Source organism: Ixodes scapularis, unplaced genomic scaffold (genome assembly GCF_016920785.2).
Source record: "Ixodes scapularis isolate PalLabHiFi unplaced genomic scaffold, ASM1692078v2 PGA_scaffold1__304_contigs__length_218370807, whole genome shotgun sequence".
In the NCBI taxonomy this organism is placed as follows: Eukaryota; Metazoa; Arthropoda; class Arachnida; order Ixodida; family Ixodidae; genus Ixodes; species Ixodes scapularis.
The window spans coordinates 137,037,326-137,063,239 of record NW_024609846.1 but is presented as its reverse complement, the minus strand read 5'-3'; the positions used below and the strand labels follow the sequence as shown (position 1 = coordinate 137,063,239).

The 25,914-nt window shown below is 44.1% G+C and overlaps 1 pseudogene; it reads left to right on the top strand.

Moving 5' to 3' along the window:
- The window catches only part of LOC120844418, a 97,692-nt pseudogene that overhangs the window by 12,884 nt on the left and 58,894 nt on the right, over positions 1–25,914 (top strand).

Sequence of the window (25,914 nt, the reverse complement as noted above, 5' to 3'; positions counted from 1 at the left end):
AGATACAGGGTGATTCATTCTTATCGGAACAGATCCTTGTAAAATAAAACTTTTGTTTTATGCAAATTATCTTTTTACAGTTGAGTTATAGTTGTCCTGGCAGACACTTTATACAGTCAAGATGACAGTTAAAAGTGGACTTATTGCATAAAATTCATGAATTAGCTTTTTAGTTACTGGTTCGATAGCACCAGCACATATTGTGAAAATGGGGGCAGTCACCTTCTCAGACCAGCTTATTTTTCGTAAAATGAGCACAGACCTCAGAAAAAAACGATTGTGAAAGATTGTTGCACACAAAACGGGTTGTGGGATACAATACTTTCTGGACCGCTACAATACCGCTGCCGTTGGTGAAATTATATTTTCTCTTTTTTGGTCTATGTGCTCATTTCAGGATTTATAAAAAAATTACTGATTTAAGGAAGTGATTGTCTTCAATTTCGTAACAGCTGTCGAACCAGTAATTGGAAAAGTTAATCAACTAATTTTAGATAATAGTCCACTTTTAGTGCCAGCCTGCCTGTACAAAGTGTCGGCTTGGCTAAGTGCTCATCTGTAACGAGATCATCTGTGTAAATGAGAAAAGTTTTGTTTTACAAAAGTTTATTTCGATTAGAATGAATCATCCTCGAGCACCCATTAAAATCAGCATCAGCACCCTTGGATTGGGGTGCATTGCACCTTGCACCCTATACTACTCACACCCCTATAGGGTGCTTTGGCAGAGGGGTGCTCGTTTGCACCCTCAAAGGGTGCTCGTCCTGGGACAAGTGCTTTACACCCCTAAGGGGTGTAAAAAAGTTTAGTGTGTAGCTGCTGTTGCTAAGTTACACGCATCAACAATCATAGTCAAAGTGGTCGTTTTAATGCATCGATTCTTTAATATTTCCTTTCCTGGAATATTTTTTAAATATTTTATCAGCGGGTCAGTAGACATGCCATTTGATTTCGCTAGCAGTAACATGAGCTGGTCTCTCGCCGGTTCTAATTCCAACACCCGTCTGGACGTTCACTACCGTAGCTGTGACCATTTCGACGATGAATTTCCGTAACTACGCAGTAAAAACATTAATTAAATTATTTTAGTTGCACGTCAGCCTTAATTATTGTTAAATAACGTTTTTCCAGCCTTTATTTTTGAGTAAGACGTTATTGAAAGGGGACTAGCTCAGCCATCAAAGCTGTCTGTGCTGTTGTGTTGCCGGCCCGAAATTCATTCAGCCAGCGATCAGGGCAATACACGTTGTCCAACAGAAGTTGCTGCTGTTTTGGTTTCCGAAAGGTGTCATAGCGAGGCAACACTTTCGTTGTCATCCATGTTGTGCTGCCGCTGCCGCAAATGTGACAGGTTTTCCGGACAGCACGGGCAGTGAGCAACAAGTTGCCCGACTGATGGACAACGCCTTGTGTTGTTGTTGCCGTCGTGTTGCCTCAGTGTGACAGGGCCTTAAGGATCCACTAATGGAACTTCCTTCATATTTTTCTGGTGAAGTGGGCTCGCCGAGCCCGCTTCGCCCCAGCCTTTGTCGGACGCAGACCCGCGTCGGCTGGCCGCTTCTTGCGCCGCATTTCGACCAGCCGCGCTAGGTGCTGCTTCCGCTCCTCTGTCTCGTTCGCCCGCCCTGCACGCTTAGCAGCGGCATCCGCTGCCCGAAGCTGCTTTCGCTGTTCATCGGTTTCTCGCACGCGCATTGGCTTCCGCCCCGTGACGTCACCTCCCCCATTGTCCTCCACTACTCTCCTCCTCTCTACGCAGCGCGCTTCTCTTTTGGCTGTTTTGCCCGCAGACGGACGGCGTCAGTTTTTCGCTCTCATGTAGGTACTAATGCTAACGCATTAATGTTCCCTCCAGTTGTTTTTGCAACGCATAAATAAACAACGTAAGAAATATGATTGAAACTATGCCGCTGATATCTGGGGACAAACGCTACAGCTTTAAAAAAGAGTTATAAGCGATTGACAAAAACGTTTTTGTCAAGAAACAGCGTTTTGTGTTGGCGACAAACAAGCCGTGTACTTTGAGATTGTTGCGACTTATAAACAGCGCCATCTTAGAGATTTTTATTCTTGTTTTTTCTTTACGAGCGTTTTCTTGCCAGGATGATCTGCTACTTATGTTTTAATAAACCCCAATGCGAAGGCAATAGACCAGCAAAGGGGGCGTTTTAGATCCGCAGGACGAAAGCTATTTCTATTTCTTTTTTAGTGCTTTTCATCAGGCATTAGGCGGCAACTCTCCTACTCATATGGCAGTCATCACATTACACTTCTCATGACATTTGCCTTTCTCTATAACCGTCAAAACACACAAATACAAGATGATGGTTCTTGAATGATAATCTTTAGAACAGTCGATATTGATTCAGGTAACAATTAGTTTGAGACCTTCACTGGCGTCATCATCGCGGATGCATGTTTGCGTTGCGAGGATTCTTTACACGGCATATTTATGTGCCTCATAATTTATTTTAGCCGCGAACCAAGTAACTGACAACATATTCGTACGAATATGAAAATTAACTTTGCAAAACAGCAGTTCATTTCGCGCGCGAATCTACACCACTAGCATGTCTTCGTATTTTCTTGTTTATTCTTTCTATTTATCCTTTAGTATACAAACGGTACCGCATCGTTAGATAACGGGAGGCATCGCTAACAATGCTGGATCAGTAATGATGTCACTTTTAGATATATTGCTAAATTACCAAAGCATCAATGCAGGGATTGGTGTTCCACATGTTACACGCGCACGCCTTCCCCATATAAAAAAAATTCAAAGTAAATGACCGAAATAACGCGTTGACGAATGCGCGTGCAAGATCCAATTTGTTTTATGCTTTTGCTTTAGTAAAGTAACTAGTGTTGAGGCCAGCACGTGCGGCGCATTTGGAACACCAATCCCTGCACTCTCCTCGATGCTTGGGTAGCTTAGTAATGGAGCTATTCTCGTTTCAATCTCTGCCGCTGTCCATTTCAATAGACCTTTCCGGAAAATTCAAGCTGACCTTGCAACGAGGCGAACTGTGGGGCAGTTCGGATGTGCGCTCGGTGCCGGCTCGAACGCTCCGTATATTCTGGTTGCGGCACGATTCATTCTTTCTCATCGGTAGGAGCTGAGAACACGCGCAAAAATGAACCGAACGGAAAAGAAGGTAGTCATATACTTTGTTTTTCTTTCAGTCCGCCTTCTCTGTGTTCTGAAACCACGAATTGTTAAACCAACGTCAATTTCCTCTTCGCTTCTTCGATAATTTCAAATGCCGCAAATCTGAAAGTCGCACTGCGTAAAGCAAACGCTGGGGGCACCGCATATTTACGGGAAGGTCTATTTGTGATAAGTATCGTGCCTACGTGCGTTCTTGTAATGCTACTGTACCATGCACAGTAAGAGCCATATGCTATAGATAATATATTAAAGTTATCATTTATAAAGCAAACGATTGTCTACACATTACAGGGAAGATCAATCCCACGCTGGCGAAACATTCATGTCTCATTTGCTTTTTTTGCTAGTATACCTCCTGATGCGTTTCCGACGATATGTGTTAAGGTAACGTTATCTGCAATCAATTTTACCATTATAATGGAATTAAATGTGAAGGTGCAAGCGAGCTGGGCAAGAATGACGAAAATAATCCCTGGAGAAGGGATTCTTTTCGTCAATTTTACGGTCAATTAAAAAACGGCCGCTAGAAAAATTAAATACCAATTCTACACTGATACGAACGTTGCTGTTTCATTTTGTAAATATAATTATCATGTTGCTTTGTCCTGCTCTGCTCTCATAAGTAGCATCCTCGGCGTAGCTGACAATTTATGGAACGCTTAATCATGCCGAAGCGTTTGTCAAGTGCACGTCAGCAGCCTCAGACGTGTCACTGGCGTTGGTGTCGTATAAAGAAAAACGCTGTCCACAAACAAATTCAGCGATTTTCCACACCAGGTGTAGGCAAAGCGCGTGCGCAGAAACCAGATTCGCGTGGGACGAAGCGTCTGCGCATGCGCAGTACTGACAGCAGCGCCACCGCAGCGGCGTGACGTCAAAGAGCTGAGTTGGTGCATAGGTACCACGCTATCAACGCTGTCTCTTGAAGCGCTAAAAAGAGTTATGTAGTCTTATTGAGCTCTCAGTATATGTTTGAGTAGTGTCGACATCTCTCTATCCAAATTAAAATTTATCCTTTTTATTGTTCTTCATTTCGAGAAGGGAGGCTGTAAAAAATGCGGCTCTGATGTTGCAATTAGTATACTAAGATTAACTAAAGAGCTTCTACCCGCTCAATGTTGAATGTTCGAGCGTCTGACCCATGCTTTTCTAGCTTATGAAGTGGAAAACTATAGTGCCGCCGGACTAGTTCTTATCGGGTTGGGTCGTTTATTTTAGTTAACAGTAGAACGAATTATGGCATCTAAAATAAACCATATTACATGCGTCATGAAGGAGATTGCACAACTTGGTCGTTATTTTCTACCTTCGAACTAGCTGTTTGATGGCACGACAAAATAATTCGCAGATAACATACTTTTTCAAGGACAGCTGTAATGGCAACCTCAAGAGCGCCGTCATTGTGTAGTGTAATACCAATTAATCTGTCTTTGAGTCCCAAGGCCACGTCTTCTTTAATGGCCCTCGAATCCGGCTAGATTCATGCAGTAGGTCGCCAAAATCCTTCATCCGTTTGCGTTGCCTTACCTCGAATGTTGGTAAACTGCACGGTGATTAACAAACTGAACATAAGGGCGGAAACGAGCGGGTGAATATTAGTCCAGACAAAAACCTCGAGACTGCGGTTACAAACTACACATACACTGGAAGGTCTGAAACACAGCTGAGCCTAGTGTATCTGTCGTATTACAGTCTCGGGGTTTTCGTCATGCTCAATTTAATCAATTAATTATTTCTAAAAGGAGAGGGGAGGGAAGGGGTGAGTCGCATGGGATGGAGGTATGATAAAGAAATTTCTACAGTTGGACGGTCTGCTGGGCAGCGTCTCGAGCCGCCTGCAGCCACGGCAGGCTCTTGCAATGTGATGTTCATTAGTGGGAGCTTTGTACAGTGCTATTTTCATTTCGAACTGATTAAAGTCAACCTGTATTAAAATATTGAGGTGGGCTAGTTGGTTCGACATATTGAAATTATAAAGCGTAAGAAACGGACATGGACAGGAAGTAGCGCTGTCCTGTCGACTTCATGTCCGTGTCTGTCCCTTGCGCTTTATAATTTCAATAAAGTCCACCTGCATTTGAGAAGCCCCTATGACGGCATATCATAGAGGCTTTGGAACTGTGTCGTCGCGTCGCAGATCTCCAGGAATCTGATAGTAGATTTTGCTGGTCGGTTTCCAATCTCTTGGAACGCTCTGAAAAACCGATGCCCACTTGCTTGGTCCAAGTAGGGCGCTTCACGTATATTCAACTGGTTCTTTCAGGGCACTCTCAAATTTTCGGATCGCGCCGTCCTCCGACTCGTAGCGCTGTGAGGCGCCCTGACTTCGAAGTGGGAGCGGTGGGAGAGCGTGCTAGAGGACTGGTCACGTGACTCCAACCACTTCCGCTCTTGAGTTGAAAGAGACAGAATCCGATACGGGCTGAGAGGCTTCGCCGCGTTTGGGTGCCGCACCGATCCCGCTCTGCTGAGATGGTCTACAGGAGTTGATCGGCGCTTGACGGGGAACCGCAGCGAAAGTAAGCTTCCGCATTGAAGGCTGCCATTTTTCGTGCGGGTGTGCGGACATGCGACCTGGGCGCTGGATGGATTAATGGTATTGGCTAAACCGTTTGCGTTGGGCGATAGCTTGCACTATGGAAGTGGAAAGTTGCGGAAGTTTCCTCCGGCGTGCGGTTCCGTGTCGGCGCTCAAGCCTCTCGGAAAAGTTGCCGAGCATTCGTCTGGAGCGTCGTTCCTCTAGCTCAAATTGGGAGGCGCTCCCGGATCTGGCACATCCGATTTAGAGGATTAAAGTGGTGGGAAACGTTCAGCCGAATATATCATTGAGAACTCTTGAGGTTCTGTGGTAATTAAAGTTTCGATAGATAACAACAAGCGCTCTGGCACGAGAGGCATGGAAATGACGTGTACGAGATGAAAGCTGCCGCTCTGGTAAGCATTATTAATATTCTATGGGAATCTTCAGTACAAAATTCTTACTTACTGGTTAAATATGCACGTGACACCGGCTGCACCGAAAATGTCCCCTTTTCTGCGCAGATCAGTGACTCACGTACAGGAACCCCCGGGTATACATAAAATAGCGTTTTTCTGCTCGTTCATAAAAGTGTGTTCACGCAATAACATCTATCGCTGCCGGCCACTTTTTCGCGCACTGTGGCAATAAGCGTCTGATTTTTATGGTAATATGCTATTTTATCTTAAACAATTTAATGAAATAGGCCGTTTTTAGATTTATTTTTAAACTGGAATCATGACTTCTCTAATAGACATAAAAATAAAAAGATAATTTAATATAAAGGTTTATATAAATGTATGTCCAGTAGGGGAAAAGCGCCTTAGTTGCAGCAAGGGGTATTGGTATTGGTATTTATTGCGTGCCCAAGACACCGCGAAGGCTTTGAAATTGGTGCACATAAAATTCACAAATGAGTTCAACATGCAAATACGTGAAATACAGGAGTGTCACATCAGTCATAATAAAAAAAAAATTAGACTCAGCTCGCTATCTAAAGTAAAATAAGTCATGAAAAAGAAATAATGCTGCGCAGGGGTATTGCAAGAAAAGTTTAATAGTATGCATTGGTGACCCTTCAATCTGCGTGTCAGGATAAAACGTGTCGCAGAGTCGCGTATGTTTACTGCACACGTAAGCTTGTACTACTAAAAAGATCACGTACATCGAAACAGTCTTGTATGAGTTTCCGTCAAAACACCACATCTCGGCAATGCCTGCGGTCAATTAGGGTTCTGTTCTTTAAAACTTTAACAAGACAATTATACTCGAAATAGTGTCTCCTGTTAAAATGCCTATCGTAGACTATGCGTATCAGACGCCTTTGTCCCATTTCAATGCGTCTGCAATCGCTATGTGATAGAAAATTCCACACAACAGACGCAAATTCAAGTCGTGGCCTAGCCAACGCAAAAAAATAACCGTAATATAGTATCAGGTGCCTGGAAGTGTCGAGTCAAACGTGGTACCACAAATGTTAGTGACGTGAGATATGAACAATAGTTTACTGTCTACTAGCACTCCAAGGTCCCTGATTACATCAGTTCGAATATTAGTACAGTTTCCCAACTTTTATTTAAAGTATAAGGGATCATTGTGTCTTCTTAGCGAGATTACCTTAGTTTTGTTGGCGTTCAAAGGCAAGCGGTTTGAAAGGCACTACTTAGAAATGTTCAATACATCAGATTGTAGCGCTTCACAGTCACTTTGGGAATGAATATGTGAAAATAACTTTATATCATCAACAAATAAAAGCATTTCGGCAGATGTAATACAGTTTGAAAGATCATTAATGAATACTAAGAATAATGGCCCCACAACCGTCCCCTGGGGCACTCCAGAAGTTGTGGAGGACGCACTTCATAAAACATTATCAACACGAACAAAGTTTCTTCTCGATGACAAATAACTAGAAACCCAATCACAAAGCTTAGGTACAATACAATATTGTTCCAATTTTCGTAGAAGCTAAAAATGATCAACCCTATCAAAAGCCTTTGAAAGGTCGAAGTAAATCGAGTCAATCTGACCACTTTTCGAAACGACTGGGGCTGAGTAATGAAGAAATGTACAAAGGTTAGTTTCAACGGAACGTCCTCTAATGAAGCCATGCTGTTGATACGTAAGATACTTTGATAAATGGGAGAAAAGACATTGTTGCACGATGGTTTTAAATAATTTAGCAAAACCTCACAAAAGTGACTCAAGCCAGTAATTTGACACATTGCAGGCATCGCCCTCTTTATGAATGGGCACCACTATCGCTTCGCTCCATATCGCGGGAAATATATTGGAATGCAATGACACGTTAAAAATACGAGCTAGTGCGGGGGCTATCAGCCCACAGCAGCCTTTAATAATAAAAAGTGGAATTCCGTCAGCACCACCCGACAATTTAGGCTTCAGGTTTTTTAATCGCCGCGACGACGTCCCATGTATTGACACGAAACTGGTTAAGAGAGTCACTATCAATGGGATCATTCAATCGGTCTGATTTCATGGAACAAGTGGGCGGTAAGTAACAGCTGCTAAAAATGAGGCAAACTCCTCGGAATGTCTTTCGGCGAAGGCATATCAAACCGCGCCGTTACGAGTACAACGAAGCAATGAAAGTTGGAAAAACGACCGCGTTTTGCTTTTTACAAATTTTTAGAAACATTTGGGGTCAGTATATAAACTTTCTTCAACACGTCTTTCGTAGGCGTATTTATCACGCGCATGCAGAATCTCAGGTAACGATTGGAAGTTGCTAAATTTATCGTACCACACTTGCTAGCACATTATCTTGAATAGGCCATGAAAACGAGACTTTTTCCGCAAAGCAATCTTCAGCTCCCTGGAAAACCAGCACGGGAACGTGGTAGGTTTTAACAAACTTCTTAGGTACATATATATTGTCAATAGCTTCTTTCATAACCAACGTCAATTCTTTGGCCCTAAAATTAGCATATTTCGAAGCATATGGCTCAGGCCACTCGTATGATCCGACCATACTTGAACACGCTCAAGTAATCTCCGTTCTGATAGCAATAAATAAATTTTGCAAGTTCTTGAGATGCGCAACGTAAATAGAATTCGACCTCTAAGGGCGGATGATGGGCATCAACATTCACTAAAGGGTGTGGCAAAGCCGTCAGCGCGCCGATGGGGAAGCTCGATAAAAGAAGGTGAAGTGAATTGCCTGCAGCATTCATTGTGCAGAGAAAGCTCATAAAAATCGTAAATCGGCAAAAACCAAGAAGGCTTGCTTTCTGTAAGGTAATTACAACGATCGAAACTGCCAATAGTATAGTCTACGCCCGGAAGGTTAAAGTCGCCATATATTTGCGCTTTGAATTTGCTAATATCAATTCCCTTTGTGAAAGCGTCAAAGTTTGAAATAAAGGGTGCGCACTGCGATTTAGATGGGAAATAATAGTTTCCTATAAGATAATTAGAACGGTTGCGTAGTAAAATCTCAAGCCATAAGCACTCGTCGCAAGTCTCAAAGTCACTGCTGCAGACCGCCTTTAACTTGCTCGAGACTGCAATTAGCACCCTTCCCCCAACCCTTTGACCAGTGGCGCCATAGTCGCGGTCCAGACGAAATGCAGTGGAATTGGACAAAAAAATATTGTGAATCAAAAATTTCGTGACGTTACCAAGTCTCAGTAAGACAGATGATGTCAAAAGAGGAAACCGCAAGGTTAGACAAAAATTCGTTTGCCTTCGATGTTAACCCGCGAACATTTTGGTAGTATAACTTAATTGTATTATCCATTCCTGCCATTGTGATCTAGTGATTCGGAGACGCGCGAGACATCTAGTTTACCGAAGAACGGGTGAAACAGGGAACCTTCCTGGCCAGACATTAGGAGTATTTGGCAGCTCGAAAGCCTCGTCATCCACAGATATACGAAAAGAAGCATAAGAGGTGAACTTGGTCTTAAGTTTCGAGCAGGATGCCACTTTTTTTTTTCAGAACAGGGTTGATAATGTCTAGCACATCTGCGGAAGTATCCGGGTCTAATCTAGACACGAACAGTGCTTTGCACGTCGACTTGCGCGGTACAGATTTTACCTTGCAGATCTTGGATGTTCCACTAGAGGCCTTAGCACGACGACGAAACATCCACGGCGTAAAACCGCCCTCGGCAGTGACTGTATGAGCGTTCTCACGCTGATAGAGTTGGCCCTCCCAGTCTGCTGGAAGCAGGTGTTTCCAACTAAACGTGGGGGAAAGGGGGGGGGGGGGGGGGGGGGCTCGATATATGAGACGCTTGAGAAACACGCCCCCCTCCCCTCATTTTCCTTGACCTAATTTGCGTACTGCCACAGTAAGCACACATTCACATTTGGTCCCAAGCTACGAAGCCATTTTCGGTTTAAGTTGAGCTAGTTGGTACATGGTCAATGATGGTGGTGAACCAGCTTGAACATCAAACGATTACGCAGAAACGGGCCAAGACACACAGACGAAGCTGCAATGATTGCTTGAACATTAAACTATTACACAGAGACGGGCCAAGACGGACACACGAAGCTGCAATTATGGTTGGAAAAAATTGGTTAGTGAAAAGATTTACTATGCTGCATAAATTACCGTAGAACTACGAACGCAGCTGAAGTAACGTCCACGGGCTCTTGTCACATGGGGATGTCGGGTCCTCAAGAAGCGAATGGCCGTGACTCGGAGTCCGGCCGTGACTCGGAGTCCGGCTGAGCACGAGAGCTCGGCCGCTGGTAGCCGCTGTCCAGTGCGATGAGCGAAGGCTGTGGAATCACGGCTGCCGGTGCGGCATTTGTCACCGTTTCAATCAGACGGGAGCGCGTCGTGTTGAAGCGAGCAAACGAGCAAGCTAGCGAGTAAGAAAGGACCTGCGTGCGCACTGTGCGGCTCTCAAAACGAGGTAGAGGTGCTTATAGCGGTAAACTGGTATCGCGTTCACCAGGCAAAATTGACCCCCCCTCACCCCCTGGCTGCCGCCATCTTGTACAATTTTGACTACTAGACACGTGATAAATCCTGAGGCTTTTACGCAAACTTGAGCCGAAATATTTAGTGCGATCGCTCTAAAACACAAAAAAAAAAAAAACAAGCAAACATGATAAACTATTTTTAATACTGTTACCCCCAGAGATCAGTGTCTAGCTCCGATAAAAACCCAAGATACAGCACCGCGGCTGATGGCATCTAGAAGAGCCATTGCGAAGCTGCCCGAGTTTTTAGCGTAAAAACACATCTTGGACTTAAGACAAACAAAATTTTGGTGACACAAGGTAGAAATCGTTGGGAAATCATTCGATGAGGACGGAGCCGATGTAAACGCGTGCGCTCTCCGCGGCGACCGCTGCGCCCTCCTTTCGTGGGCAACGCTGACGGCTTTTCGCGTAATGGGACAACTAAGGCTTTCGCCTTAAAAGAACGAAGAGAACGGCACCGATCGCCGCAGCAGCACGCCAATGTAAGGTCAAGCTTGACACGCCACTACGTCATGAAGGGGCCATCTTGATTGTCGGTTGCCCGGTGGATTGTGGAAGTAGTCGGGCCCCGATACTTCTAGCACTTGCAACCTGGTTCGCTTACCGATTTTTCTATATCATTCGGGGTATCCTGAATGGTCATATCTCCAGAGAACCCTCGGCCCGACAGTACCCTTTCTAGCATTGGCAGATATGAAAAATGGCCCGCAGTAATGCATGGAGATGCGACGTGGCGCTGGCGTCGGAGGATTAGCCCCGTGCGCGACCGAAAGCGTCGCTGTGGTCGGCTTTCCACGATTGGCCGAACACTGACTATGACGTAGGAAAGGGGATTTGTCATCGACGGAAATAAGAGGAATGAAAGAACTTTAATTTTGACGGTGTTGGCAGTGTTGCTTTGAGAACGCAATGATTTCAGGCTTCCACCATGCTATTTACAAACACCATCAAACTTGTTGTTCGCAAGGTAATGACGTCACAAAGGGGAACCATAGGACGGCGCCACCAAAACATCTCGCCGCTAATAGCTACGCGACATAGCGGCTTCATAGGTGCCAGAACGTTGTTTGCTACGTATTGTAATGTAAAAAGTGTCGGCAGTAAGCGAAGTTCTCTTGACGAGACGTACAGGCCAGAGTAGCGTGGCTCTCCCCGAAACAGTCGACAGAAGATATGAATTGAGACCACTTCGCCCGTTGCACTTGGCAGTTGCTGGATATGTGAGCGTGAAGGCTGCATTGTTCACCCGCGCTGGAGCTGAACAGCCTTTCCTCGGGCGACAGGAGAGCTTCCCTGAAATGAGGCAGCGTCGGCGTCCTGCCAGGGCGATGTCATTGTGTTTTCAAGGTGCGGCCCCAGCAAATGGTTAATCATGACTGTTATTTTTAAATTCTCGAGACCTTTAGCAGAAGTGTCATTTCAGGTGCCCGTTTGACAGGGGTATTAGACCACACGAGTAGTTGCGCAGAAGGGCCATCCGTGTTTCACAGCGGTAATAAAGAAGCACGCTTGAGACCCTTGTGACAGTGCTGAAAGCTTCTTGGGACTTTAGATTTGCATGTTATGACAGAAGGTAACTCGAAGGACAGGTTTCATCAGGTTCCGTCGTGCAGCTCTAATAGCGTCCATTCCTTCCCACACCCACTGTTTGCATGACACTCTTTGCGGTGTGAGCCTTCGTCTTGCAGAACACTCTTTGCGGTGCGAGCCTGCATGTTCCACAACAATATGTTGCTGCTCACCCGTTATGAAATGCGCGTTCCGAAGGGTTGGAATCACGTACGTCGGGGAAGTAGCAGTGCGCAGTAGACAATCGTCATCTTCACTATATGAGAAGGTGGCGCCCCTGGCTGTGATTATGTGAAGCAGGCGCAACGGCGCCAAAGTATGGGGAAGCCAGAAATCTGGCAGAAATTTTAGTATAAGGAAGGCTATGTTAAAGCAGAGCATAGATCACACAATTAAGGAAGACTTAAGTCACGGGTGAAGTTCGAAAGGGCGTTAAGTTACCATTCGAGCAGCAAGCACAGGGCAGCCGACGCGAAAACGAGGATGATAAAAATATAGTCCGCGTTTTCGCATCGTCACTCATGACTTTTTCATTTGTTGTGCTCGTGTATTTACCTTAATTTAAGCAATTATTTTGATAATTATTACACTCCTCTCGTTTCTTGGTGCTCATCGCAGTCAATAAAGTTATCCTGGAGGAAGTAATATTCTATTTCAAAATCCTTTCATAACTTTTTGGGAGACTAAACAAAACCTCACGATAGTGGCCGGCATTGATATTCGAATTCCACAAGTTCACAAATAATTAATATGGAATTTACTTTTTTTGACATCTTGTTCTTTTCAAACAAATTGAAGACTGGAATACCATGTGCATTTAAAAGCCGAGTTGATATTCGAATGCAAATTTTGGCTTAATAGAGTACGGGCTAACAGAAGTTATAAAGAAACAGCATTTGTTTTTAATTTATAGGTGTCGGAGCGAATGAAAGCCTCTAATTTACATATTTTTATCCATTCTACAAACACTTTAAGCAACATGACCGTAACAGCATTTCAAGCTGAATCTCTCAACGAGAAAATTGCAATGGCCTATCAATCGTGCATGAGGGAAGGTACGTATTTCGCATTAATATCTGGAAGTATATATAAAAAAAAACTGAGACGAAAGAAAAAGGCTGTTAATTTAATGGCAGGTATCTCTCTGGACATTCATATATTTCTCGTGATAACACACTTGACTGACTTATTTGTCTCCCTGAATTTTAAAGAGGAGGTCCATGGCTAATCATGCAAAAATTTTTGGTTGCTGTATTTCTTTAATATTATCATATGACATAATTTCAGATTCGTTCCAACCAGCGGAAGAAATCAAACGGCTACAAAATACCTTGAAGAGATTTGGCATCCTTGAATGGCCGATGATGCTTGGTTCAACAGTAGCCATAAACTGGCAGGAAATATATCGAAAAATGCGAATTGGAGCAGACATGTCGTTTATTTTTAATATTAATCTCACCCCAAATCTTACTAACACGTCGGTGCGAGCCATTGTCGTAAGTAGCGTCTTAAGTATTCCTCCTATCAGTGTTATGTTAGCAAGCTTCACCCAGAATTGAAAATGTGAGCTTTCATTAAGTAGAGCAACGCAGTCCTTAACTGTCAGAGTGCTGAAACCAAAACGGCTCAATAGAAAATACGTAAAACTGCTAAGAGGCACGGGAACACTGCACGCGGCCATCTTGGTATCGTCAAGTTAGTTTCGGGCTTTCGACATTTCGAAGGCAGCTGCCCTACCTCAGTGATTGATATGCTAAAACTTTGGAATCAGCCGACCTAGACGAAGGACTAGGCCTTCGTGCCTTTTATTTCTGATAAAACGTTCTTTTTTCGGCGTCAAGGAGGAAAAAGTCGTGCCCTTTAGTTGTGAAAACGTTTCTCTCATCATCTTAGATCCCAAACCATACATGCGACCCAAACGTTATTTTTTTGGGGGGCAGTTAGTAGCGAAAGCTCCTATCGGTGAAAATTTCTGAGTTCCTGTGAAACAAACGGCACCCTCGATATTATTTTTGGGACGTTGCAAAGAGCTAGAATGAATATTAGATAGCTTTGACCTCAGTAGAGCACAAGTCGCGGACGTCGCGTCGGAAAACGAGGATTTGTCTAATCCTAGCAGAAAGAATGAATGTAAGTATCGCTTTCGTAATACGCGACTTTCTCAAACCTGCCCGCCCCCCCCCCCCCCCCCTCAAAATTCTTTTCCAATGAACAAAATGTCTAACTCGGCCACGATAAGAAAGAGAAGAGGCTGCGAAATTATGTTCGCGTCACAGATCCACTTGGTACCCACAGCATTTTGTCACTTTTGTGTTGCAGCCGATATCGAAGTTCTAGCTCAGGTGATGAACCAGATCAAGTCATGTAATCCAAATTTATGTTCGAAAAGATCGACAGTAAAATCACCTCTTTGTGACAGAGTTTAGAGTAAACAGACATGCCGTCTATATCTGTTATGGTTTCCGTTCTGTGTATACGCATTCTAATCTCTCCTGCTTGGTTTAGAAGTGTTGTGTATTACAAAACTGGTTTATGATCGATTCACATAACGAATGAATCCACGGCAGACTGATTACGTGACTACCCGCCTGCGGATCATCCATCTCTCTACCACATCTACGCGAAGACGACGACGAGTAGACGACAGCGAGGACGCACTGAACCAGTTCACTACCCCACAGTGCCGCAAAACTCCAACATCACACTGTGGCACCGTTGACCAAGAGCAAAATTGACGTTTGCTGCTACGGGCACGCAATTAACACGAAAAACAATCGCTGTGTACGTTCAGAACGACAAAGTACACTTAGTGCGAACCGCCTCTATCTTCAGGGGTGGAACTCATGAAATGTATTTGGGAGCAGCCATGGGAGCAGCTGAAACCGCTGTTTTGGAGCAGGTTCCGAGCAGCTAAAACTACATTCCTGAGCAGGCTAGGAGCAGCTCAGATCAGTTTTCATTGCACTTCAGCTTGTGTCTTAGATGAGCACGGGAACAATTTCAACAGTGCTTAGCAGCACAGAGGAACATGAGTGGTTAGGAATCTAGGTAGATGGGATAACAGTGTAACAGATGCGCAAACTTGCAACTTTGTGGGCCTTAATGAGAACCTAAAAGCAAGTACCATATGTTTCTGAAGATGATCTCCTTGATATTTTCTGAGTGGCTTTCAGCTGCTCAAAATGCAAACCAGCAATGCCTATCGCACAACCCACGTGCTCAACATAGTAATTATATGTGCGAAACACGTGATGTGCGTAAGCAACGGACGTGCACTTGCGTGAAGGGAGATGGCGAAAAATTTAGAGTTTATCATATTGTGCAACTCAATATCGAAGCAGCAGACTACGATTGACAGACTTATCGTATTCAAAGCGATTAGAAGGAACAAGGTTTTTATTTTATTTTTTATTTAATATCTTTTATTAAATATTTTTTATTTAATAATATTTAATAAAGGTTAAAGTACGCCCAGCAGATCTACCGCTCGCGTGAGAGCTGTTGGCCGGCAAGGTTTCGGATCGGACCGCGTTTTAGTTCTATCAAATTACAATTTATCTTGTGGGAATGCGGTTCCAACTTGTAACGATGAAGTACTTAAAGGAATCTTTTGCTCATTTGTTTTCAACTGGCTGACTTCCGGATCCCGGGCCGCAGTGCCTCAGGCAATCTGACGCTTAACGACTCGACCTCACCTCGGCCTGCTTGCTTAACCGCTAATGGTTGAAGGATAACAATCCAGTCGCAGGTGGTGTAGCGCTTGGAATCTGATCCCCGAGTTTCTTCGCGCGCTTCCGACTCGGGATACACAGGGAGAATAAACACAACAAAGGATTGCAAGGCCGACCAAGCTAAACACGCTCATTGTTGCCAATCGAGTCGATAATAACTGAAACCAAGACAAAACACAATTTATTTTGGCGAACGTTGTGCGATTTGATGCATAATGGTGCAAGGTACTGGCTGTGGTGCAGTTTCCGCAAAACGGCGCAGGATGGCGCAGACAAATGCGTCTGGCGCAAAATGGCGCAAATGGCGCAGCCGTTCCACCCCTGATCTGTAATAACCCAAGGCATGACTGTAACACAAGCATGGTCCTGCTCGAGCAGACTTCAGCCTAAAAGCGATCACGTCCTGGGTTGGCGGAAGGGCGTTTCGAGGTGCCTACACGCACTATGTGCAAAACTTCGGTACAGCACAGTCACAAAAAAGGTCTTGCTGGATGAAAGGATGATTGAACGTACAAAAAATATGGTGGCGTGCTAGACGAGTTTTTTACAGTAGTTTCTTGAATCTTCACATGGACCAGGAGACCTAGTACCGGAAACTGCGTCGCGGCAGCCAGGCAAATTTTCCGCAGCTTCTTTTACTCGGGGAATTAAGAATCCTGCGACAAGATGAACCAGGGACCGCAAAAAACACAATGATGCGCTATTTTTTATTAGCTCGTAAAAAAAAAAAAGCAAAGGAAACGTTGTACTGCTGCCAGACTAAGCGCTTTTCAAGTGAATCAACCGCCAAAACTCGGCGAGTGGAAAGGCGCCCGGCCATATCGGTCTGCGCGTCGGCGGAGCAGGCGCAGATCGTAGGAATCCGTGATGTGAGTCACATGGTAAACGTCCTGCGGAAGAAAATCGCGATTCGGTCCATCGTGTGAATTTCCCATTACTGACGCCAAGCCTAGTGTATTAACAAGTGCTGATTGTTGGGCAAGTTGGTATGGCACGTTAGAAAACATGATTGCGCTTTGAAGACGGCGACATAGGAAGGACAGACACCACAGAGCGCTAACTTTCAACTGATTTAATTCCAGAACCTCAGCGTAGAAACACACTGCGTCACCACACCACATCTCAACCAATCCGTGGCCCTGCCACGGGCCGCAAGTACGCTAACTCCTTATCCGCCAAGTCAATTGACGCCACACTGACACAACACGTGTCAGAACTATTTATAGCCGTCAGCCTCCATAATCTCTCTAACAGTCCTATCTTTGTGCCTAGCAAGAACAGTAGACGAAGCAAATAATGGTTTGCACCCGCAGTCATGACAGTGACACGACAGTTGACCATCCCGGACACCGTTCACTTTCTGGTAGTGTTCCCTTAGCCGTACATTTAAACATCTGCCTGTCTGGCCGACATAAATCTTGCCACATGAAAGCGGAATTTGATACACCACCCCTTCCGTGCACGCGACAAACGGACTCCTGTGCTTGATTGGGCAGCCCGTCGGCGCCTTGCGGAATGGGTCTGTCATCTTGCACATTTTTGCGAGTTTCTCGGGTGCAGAGTAAACAACTTTTACGTTTACACGTTTTGCTATTTTTCCGAGACTGTGCGCTGTTCTATGTATATACGGAACAACCGCAACTTTTTGTCTCGCTTGACCTGCCTCTGGGCGCGGGCTAACGTCCTTTCTGATTTTCTTAAGGACGCCTTCTGCTACGGATACAATCACAGCCTTTGAAAGTCCGGCACGCTGCAAGCGTTTGTTTTGTTCAGCCAGACTCAAGGACACTGCATGAGGGCAAGACCTTTTGAGGGCGTTCGTAAAACACAAATTAACTATTCCTCTTTTAACTAATTTCGAATGAGATGAGTTAAATGGTAACAACAGCTTGTCGGCCCTTGGGTGGTATGCCCAACAAATGTGCTGTTCAGAGAGGGCGAGCTTAATGTCTAAGAATTGAATAATACTCTCTGCGGGCACTTCATGCGTTACCTGAAGGGGGTCAGGGACATCACCAGAAACAGACAACAGATTTTCCACCGTCGAGGGGGAGAGGGGAGTATCATTGTCAAGTAAAATTTAAAAAATCGTCAACATATCTAAAAACCTTAGTAACGTTAAAAACTCTCGGGCGGTCACAAAGTACTCTGTCATAGTGCGCTAAAAATACATCACTCAAAATGGGAGCTATGCACGAGCCGATACACACACCCCTTTTCTGAATAAAGATGTCGTTATTCCATTCTGCAAAAGTTGAGTTAAAATAAAAGCCTAGCAGTTCTAGGAGGTCTTCTACTGACATGCCCGCTTCATTTTGAAAAGCGATCATCCCGCGGTTGTCAATGCGCTCTTCAACGCACCTAAGTAGTTTGTCATGTGGCAGCAAGTAATACAAATCTTTTACGTCTACAGAGCAAGCTAAGAAACCTTTGTTCAAGTTTTCCTTTAAAAATTCTACAACCTCGTCCGAACTTCTGATCAAAAACGGATCGTCAATCTTAAGCAACTTTAGCTTCTCTTGCAAGAAAAGAGCGATCGTTTTTTGCCACGTTCCATGCTCTGACACAATCACCCTCAAAGGAGACTCCACTTTATGTGTCTTGACGCTGAACATTATCTGCAGACTACAGCACCTGCTGTTGTCAATGCTCTGCGCCAAACGACCAAGATTAAACTTCTTGCACAAATTCTTCCCCTCCGTCTTTAGCTTTTTCAATGACACATCTTGACGTTTGTTAAAAACCGAAGAAATGGCCTCAAGGGCCTTACTACCATATTCTGCTTCTATTAGAACAACAAACCCTCCCTCCTTATCGGCTGGAAGAAGCGAAAGCCGGCGTTCCTTTAGCAACGAGACTGCTCTCCTAATGGGCACACCTGACGAGTCTGGCTTGTTCCGAGTCAGTACGTCCACCCCCTCTGAAATGCATCTCTCCACCTCTCCGCCCGGGGCGTGTCTAGACACTCGGCGTACCAGACCCAGGAGTTCTGGAGCGCTCATCTTCGGCTCAACGGCGAACTTGGGCCCCCGGTCAAGAACCTGATTGACCTTGTCCGGTAGATGCACTTCACTCACAGACTTGATGCTACACGCCGCGATCGGATGTTTCCTGGGCATGCCGCTCAGAAGGCGTTGTAGCGGCTGTTGCCAAAGGAACTCAGTGGTGCGGTCCAAGATGCCAAAGAAGTCCCGCTGCCCTCCGTTGTTTTGCTGAGGCCCACTGGCGTCGCGAAGGACTGCGCACAGCAAGGCCCTGTAAATCCGCGCTTGCCGTTGTCATTCCGAACGTAGAATTTTCAGAATCCTGACCCAATGTCCGGCTGACGGGGTAAACCCTCCAAACAGATGCTTGACTTCTTCAGGCAGGAATTTGCAACGAATACAGAAAGAAAGCGTACGAGCATTGCAGACCGGGTTGGCAATGAGTGAGACGGTGAAGCAGGGATCAAACGAGGAACATATAAAAGGGCTCGATGAACTAGAAATTAGATTGACAAGTGCTGATTGTTGGGAAAGTTGGTATGGTACGTTAGAAAACATGATTGCGCTTTGAAGACGGCGACGTAGGAAGGACAGACACCACAGAGCGCTATTGAGTGCATTAAAATTGCTATGACGGATTGTTTTCTAGAAGCACTAAGAAATCACGTTTTTCATTAAGGGCAATAAATAAAAGCCGTGTTTTTTGCTCTTGTCTTTCATTGTTAAGAATGCGTCTTGAATTATGGTTGTATCGCTACAGATTTGTTAAGCTGCACCTTCTTTTTGTTTCGCTTTCACAAGTTTGGTCTCGCCCACATAAGGTCAGCTGCTTTCGCATCAAGCAAGAAAGAGACTGACTTTAAAGTCCACACAGAAAACCCAATAAAACAAACATAATTTAGAAAGGAATCTAGTTAAACTTCCTGAAAAAATTGAGGCAAATACGCATGTTTTCACAGGCACATAAAAAAAATTGAAAGAGAACTTTATAAAAAAACTGAAAGCCGTTTACAGCTCCCTGTAACGCCGAATTACGGCGCAACTCTTGAGGAGGACTAGGAAAGGGTACTAGGGGGGGGGGGGGGGGGGGGGGGTCACGTGACCCGGGGTGTTTGCAAAATTTTTCCGCTAGATTTAGCGGGGAAATTTTTCCGCTAGATTTATCGGGGAAAACTTTTCCCCTAGATTTAGCGGGAAAAATATTTCCGCTAGATTTAGCGGGGAAATTTGTCCACTTGAATTAGCGGGGAAATTTTTCCGCTAAATTTAGCGGGGCAATGCACCGCGCGGTTACGTCGACGTCGACACCGACGCCGACGCCCCTCAATCCGGAAACGGGCGCCTAAAAGCTGCGCTCAAAATATGTAAACCAGCACCCGCCAATGAGCACGCGCAAAACGGAGATCGCGAATGGATTTGCCAATCCTTCAAAGTCGCTTGTTCTGAAGACCTTTGATGAGACGTCAACACCTGAGTCGGACGGGCAGATAAAAGTCGTTTAGAACGAACCCCTTTCGAGAATCTAGATTTGCTCGCAATCATACGTTTACTGATGTGCGCTGGTTTGCCCACCCTTCAAAGGAGTTCGTTCGTAACTGACACCCTTCTTACAGCTGCCCCCTTCCACGGCATAATACGGGTTTCACTTCAGTGGTCACAAATAGGCTCGGGTCGTGCAAGAACGTATAGACGTTTCTTCGCTTTGTAGGTGACTTTGTTTTATCAAAAGCTGCCTGTAAACTAACGAATAGAAAGAACAGGAAACTGAACCTTGTTTACGTATGTACATCGCACGCGTGGGAAAGCTGTTTACACAGGAGAACGCAGCAGTCGTTGGCGTCGTACCTGTCGCGCGCAGCGGCCGCTTATTTACATGTGTCCTTCGCAGGTCTGGTCGCTTGTTTCACTTCCTTGCCTCTACCAATATAGCGGACGTCGTTCTCGGCCCGCTAGTAGAGTGCGCTGTGCATTTCGGGTACCTAGAGTTCCTGTATAGGCTCCCTACGGGAGTCAGAGTTGCGCGTTCATCCCCGTAGCGCCGACTTTCCTGCACGGCACGGGATTCTGCTCCCCACGAGTCTAAATTCGGCAAATAGCGGCGTCGTGCTCTTTCACCTCCTTTTCTGCATAACAGGAAAGGAGGAGGAGGCATAAGCAGGGTAAGGCGGCAGCATGCATGTCACGAGGCTAAAACAGTATCTGCTCTTCATTCAGGTACTCGCCTGTGTGAGACCACGGAGCGTCGACAACAAGCAAGCTGCGGAAAATCAAGTGTTATGCTTGATCCCTGTCGAAAAAAGTAGCGCGACAACGCCTACGCTCAAGCAAGGCTTCAACACCGGACCGACGAGGCAGAATGACTGGCAAGAGAATCTACTGCAGCGTGACCTTCCGTCCGGCGTGACGTCATCTACCCCACCACCGCCGCAAGACCGTATAAAAAGCCACGCATCAGCTGACATCTTCAATGGGCAAGGCGGCAGCATGCATGTCACGAGGCTAAAACAGTATCTGCTCTTCATTCAGGTGAGACCCCCACCTTTTTGGAGTTACAGAAGTAATGATGTATGCCTAGTGCTGCTGCCTTGCCCTAAGAAGTGTCTGGCTCTTCTTGGTGAATGTTATTGTGTATTCATACAACTTATTTTGTTGTGTGGAGATGTTGAAAGTAACCCTGGACCCAATTCTGGCATGAAAGAGCTCATCGAAGGTCAAAAAGCAATCTTGGATGAAATAGCTGAATTAAGAAGAGGCCAAACAACCATAGATAGGAAGCTTTCGTCATTTGAAAGCAGACTTACAAAGATTGAAAACAAGGTTGACATTCTAAACTAGACTGCTAGACAGCTTGCGCAGGCAGAGAACAAAGTAACCAAACTCGCAGAAACTGTTTCTTTCTTGACCCATAAAATTGATGACTTGGAAAACCGTTCACGAAGGAACAACGTGATCATATATGGGATAAAAGAAGAACAGCGTGAATCTTCGGAAAGTCTGCGCGATATTGTAACAGATACAGTCTTCAAAGATAAGCTGGGCATTTCCGTCACTGGTATCGAAAGGTGCCACAGATTGGGAAAGAAGGGCGGTGAAAGACCTAGACCGGTTATTTTAAAGCTGCTCGATTACAGGGAAAAGGTTTCGATATTTAATAACGCGCGTAAACTAAAAGGCTCCGACATTTCAATATCGGATGATTATTCCAGTCATGTTCAGGAACTACGAAAGAAATTGTGGGCCAGTTCAGCAGAAGATAGGGCAGCTAACAAGAAAGTAAAACTTAGTTTCGATAAATTGATTATAGGTGACAAAGTTTATCGCTGGGACGAAAGTAAAGGGGAGAGAGTACTTCTCCGGTCTCGGGATGAGCAATGACAACCACGAAAACGTAATGAAAGCCCCTTAATAGTCATGAACATCAACGCCCGTAGCATCGTGAATAAAGTAATCGCGCTTGAACATCTTTTACTCACGTACTGCCCACATATATTGATTTTGACCGAAACTTGGCTCAATGACGAGATTCACGATTCGGAGATTGTGCCGCCGGGTTATAATATTATACGTAAAGATCGGGGATCGCGAGGGGGAGGTGTAGCAATTATATTGAAATCTGGTATCCCGCACCGGCAGCTCCATTTTGACAACACTAATGAATCTGTGTGGTGCAGTGTTGAATTTGAAAATTCATCCTACGTTGTTGCATCCGTATATAGGCCGCCTAATTCTCCTGTCTTGGTTTTGGAAGAATTAAAAATGTGCCTTGGCAAAATCTTGACAGAAAAAAAGAAACTCATAATAGGCGGGGATTTTAATCTGCCAGACATTAATTGGGCCTGTCTAACGCACGGAAGTACTGATGCTGAAAACTGCGCTGAACTAACAGATATTGCTTTTTCTTTTAATTTATGTCAGGTAGTTGACAGTGACACGAGAGTACTGGGAGATTGCAGGTCAATCCTAGACCTGATCTTTTTGTCTGCTGGTGCTAGTGCTGACGGCTATGAATGTGAAGTTGTTGAAGGGCTGTCTGATCATATGGCAGTATTACTTACTTTGTTTAATAACATTGCGCCCCCCGCGGAGAAAAAGATTAAAGTCTTGAACTTCAATAACGCCGACGATAACGCTATCACAGACGAACTGGCTTTTGCGTACGATGAGTTTTTATCCTTATCAGCAACCCCGGACTGCGTGGATCAGTTATGGAATCGTTTCGTTGCTATTGTTACTCGATGCGTTTCAAAATATGTCCCTTACCGAAATAAAAAAATAGCCAAACATAACCCATGGATCACGAGAAGCGTGATACATATGAAAAGGAAGGTGAGCAGACTGCAGAAATCTTGGAAGCGATCCGGCCTTCCATCCGCCAGAGAAAGCTATCTTTCTTGTAGCAAGAAACTTAAACAGGTAATACGCGAATCAAAACAATGGTATTATAATATCTGTCTTTCGTCATTCATAAAAACAGCACCACAAAAATTTTGGCGGCATATAAGTACTTCCAAAGACAAGAAATGTTCGTCCCTCGTTGTTGACAGTTGTGTAATTGATGACGAATTTAAAATCGCTACCATTTTTAGTGACCAATTTTATTCCGTGTTTGCAAGAGATAACAACATTGTTCCTAACTATGACGTCCAATCTCAGTTACCCGGTCTCCAGAACATTACTCTCAGTGAGGCGGGTATCTTGTCATTATTACTAAACTATGATGTAAAGAAGAGCAGCGGCCCGGATGACATCCCCAATTTGTTTCTTAAACGCTATGCGGAATGGGTTTCAAAATATTTGTTTGTCATTTTTAAAACGTCATTGGCCACTTCGAGATTACCTGCAGATTGGAAGCTAGCAATCGTTAAACCTATATATAAATCGGGTGACCCTCGGATAGCAGTTAACTATCGTCCCATTTCTTTGACGTGTATCAGTTGTAAATTACTCGAACATATTATTGCTAAACATATAGTTGCCTACGTCACGGAGCATAACCTTCTATCGAATGTACAGCATGGTTTTAGAGCCGGATACTCGACAATATCTCAGTTAGTAGAAACAGTGCATAATTTTTCTTCAGTTATTAATCGCCGAGGCCAAGTTGATGTAATCTACCTTGACTTTTCAAAAGCCTTTGACAAGGTTTCCCATCCAAAGATTTTATTAAAATTACGTGCGATGTTAAAAAACGATCAAATCGTAAACTGGATTCAGGATTTCCTGTCGGGGAGGGGACAGTATGTAATGTTTAATCAGACTGCATCTTCCATAGCAAATGTAGAATCCGGGGTACCACAGGGGTCAGTTTTGGGGCCACTGCTTTTCTTGATATTTATCAATGATATAGCTACTAATATCAGAGTAAACATAGGATTGTATGCTGATGATTGCATCCTATATCATGAAATCAAAAGTCCCGATGATCATCTCATCCTAAATAATAGCCTTCAGGAAATATATCAAAATGGTGCAAAGATTGGCAAATGGTACTAAACAAAGAGAAAACTGTATTTATGTCTATCACCCATAAAAAGCACCCCTCTCTTTTTTCATACCACATAGATAACCAAGTACTGATCCGGGTTAATGAATATACTTACTTAGGACTACATATAACACACAATTTAAAATGGGATAAACATAGCAGCGCGGTTATAGATAAAGCATCTAGAAAACTATGGGTTATGAGACGCAAATTACGGCAGGCAGCTCCGGATACAAAACTATTGGCGTACAAAACTTTTGTTCTTCCTATCTTGGAATACGCGAGTGTAATATGGGACCCTTACACAAAAAAAGACATCAATAGGCTGGAAATGGTACAAAGAAAAGCGGTTCGATTCATCTACGGGGTATATAACAGGCATGCTTCAGTTAGTGAGTTACTTAATAAAGCACAATTATCAACACTTAGCACGAGAAATACTATTAACAGATTGAAACTGCTCTTCCAGATAATTCATGGCATGATCAACATCAATCGGGACAAGTATATATCATTTTCTGCACGCTCCAATACACGTAGCCAGCATCCATATTATATCACTGAGCCGTTACCGCGAAATAATGTTTTCCAATACTCCTTTTTTCCTCGCACTTTCAAAGATTGGAATAACTTACCCGCTGAAATAACGAGCTCTAGTTCCCTAATTTCATTTCTTGATTCTGTTAGAAAACATTTCAATGTTGAGTGAAGATTTTGTTTCTATTTGTATTTGCTTGCATGTTTTTCCTTTCGTGACATATTAGCGTCATATGGTTCTTGTGTTTGTTTGTTTGTTTGATGGCGATTTTGTAACCTCATGAATGTAACCATTCCTACAATGGTCCTGAACAAGGACCAGTAGTATAAATAAATAAATAAAAAAAAAAAAAATACGCCGAGGCGCTTGCAACCATACTTGGGTACTTATTCAATTACAGTAATTGAGTTACAACAGTCTAATTACTTTTCTTAGTAATTTCTAGTTGAAATAATTACTGTGTTCTAAAGGAATCGTAAGTGTAATTTAATTACTTTCTAACTTCAGGAATTGTGAAATTTCCAGCCCAATTACAATTACTTTTCTGAAACTTTGCGGCGCCGACGGAACCTCTCTGAAAGCGTCTGCACTTGCACAAGCGGCTTAGCTCACGGTGAAACACTCGCACCAAGACACGCGCTCACACACACGCGCAACATAAATAGCGTCGCATTGTTAGTTGTTTTGTTGCTTACACTACGGGCTAAGATAATTCTCTGGCGCCTACCTTAACGTACCGTGTAGCGCCGTCTGCGGCGCGAGAAGACAACAATAGCGTAAACATGCCATATATAAATATATATATATATATATATATATATATATATATATATATATATATATATATATATATATATATATATATATATATATATATATATATTTTTTGTTTCAGCTTTCAACCAAGGTTCGGAATTTTAATTGTCTATAAAGTAATTTTTTTTTGGTTTTGCCAGTT